Consider the following 2,237-nt stretch of genomic DNA (forward strand, 5'->3'; position numbering starts at 1 on the left):
TCAGTTCTAGTTCAGTTCTAGTTCAGTTCTAGTTCAGTTCTAGTTCAGTTCTAGTTCAGTTCTAGTTCAGTTCTAGTTCAGTTCTAGTTCAGTTCTAGTTTAGTACTTGTTTATTCCTACTGCTGTTTCAATTGAGTTCTACTTCTGATCTAGTTCAGTTCTTGTGTTTTTATTCAGCTCTATTTCAGTTGCAGTTTAAATTCAAATTAGTCATTCTCATCCAGTAATAATTCTTCATATTAAAAAAATATCCTCATCTGTAGCATATGTCAAGAATATCAAAATACACAGTACTCTCAGACTTTCGTAAAAAAGCGTTTCTTGTCAATTAAGTGACAAAAATTTTTCTATTAAAAATTCTAGAGCTAAATATATATTTTCATATATAAAATTGAAAATTTAAATATATTACTTGCATATAATTTTTTTAAACTCAAATCCCTCCTTTCTGCTTTTCTTCTTACTAGGCCAAGCATATAAAATTGACTACAAAATTGTCAAAGTTTTTACTACGGCTGACATAGACACAATATGCATATACAATGCAAAAATAAAACTAATCCAGTAAATGTAAAAGAAAAAAACTAATGTTTCATAATTAAAACTGTCACAAAGTTAAGGATTTCAAACAAAACTATGTATGTATGTATGTATGTGTTTTGCAGCTTTTTATTTTTTACTGCAAAATAATATTTTTTACTTTGAGATACCCTCAAAAAAAGAAGAAGAAGCTTAAACTTACATAGTCAGAAAATGACGTACACTCACACCCACACAGTAATATGTCATTAGGATATTTCATAGATGTATGCTTGTGTAAAACTTTTGAACTATTATGCATGTATGCAAAATGAAAAAGTGTTTATGCATATAAATATGCAACACTTCCTTAACATTAATCTACCAGAAGATATGTGCTGTTTTATTTTCTATATTTTTCTATATATATTTTCAAAAATTACTCTAGTCTTTTATAAATTTTCTTGTAATGTGAAATTTTTGGTTTTGGAATAAATTTTAGAAAATTTACACAAACAAAAATATAAATATTCAAATTTTGTAATATTGTCTTGCATTTTTTTTATTTTTATTATTTTTTATGCAAAAAGAATAATGAACAAGTTGTTTGTGTAGATCTGTAGAAACATGCATAATATTTAATTACATTTCCGTTACATACAATATTACAACAAAAGTTTTGAAGTTTTTCATTTGCTGCTGCAATTTTTACTGCATAACAGATTTTATGAATTTTGAATTACTGTCAGTGTGATATCTAAAAAGTGAAAATGTAGAAGGAGATAGACAATGTGTGAATAAATAAGTTCATTGGTATGTAAGGACAATAAAAATAGTCATTTAAAGTTAATATTAGGTAGGGGTCTTCGGTTGCAATTCAGTTCTAGTTCAGTTCTATTTCAGTTCTAGTTCAGTTCTAGTTCCGTTCTAGTTCAGTTCTAGTTCAGTTCTAGTTCGGTTCCAGTTCAGTTCTAGTTCAGTTCTAGTTCAGTTCTAGTTCAGTTCTAGTTCAGTTCTAGTTCAGTTCTAGTTCAGTTCTAGTTCAGTTCTAGTTCAGTTCTAGTTCAGTTCTAGTTCAGTTCTAGTTCAGTTCTAGTTCAGTTCTAGTTCAGTTCTAGTTCAGTTCTAGTTCAGTTCTAGTTCAGTTCTAGTTCAGTTCTAGTTCAGTTCTAGTTTTCTATAAAAAGCTATTACAAAAGCGTTCTTTACATTCTCTTAAAAGCTTTTAACAAGAGATTAATTGCTTAGAAGCTTTTACTATATCCGGAAGATTAATTTCAAAAAAGCTTTCAATGTAAGATTCTTTACCAAAATAAAAAATTTTACAAAAGGCTTTTTAACAAAATTGTGTATAAGTAATTAAAGAAGTTGATGTAGAAAAATCTGTTTCACATTTTCTTTATGTCACTGTTTCACCCCTAGGACTAACCATATTGTCAAGTTGAAAAATTCACTCACTTTTACTTAACGACTATGACATGTAACCAACTTAAGCTTTTTATTTGTGTTTTTTTTCCAAAAATTTTAACAACACTCTCAAAGCAATTTAACATTAAAAAAAATTTATTATAAGGGAGTAAATAAATGCTTAACACTAATTGGAATTATTGACACCCTATAAAATTTTAAGAAAGAAAAAGTAATTTACATATTAAAGAATTGTCTTGAAGTGAAAAAGAATAATTATATACAATATTTACACTTTTAGCTAGAAACCA

Source organism: Lucilia cuprina, chromosome 3 (genome assembly GCF_022045245.1).
Source record: "Lucilia cuprina isolate Lc7/37 chromosome 3, ASM2204524v1, whole genome shotgun sequence".
In the NCBI taxonomy this organism is placed as follows: domain Eukaryota; kingdom Metazoa; phylum Arthropoda; class Insecta; order Diptera; family Calliphoridae; genus Lucilia; species Lucilia cuprina.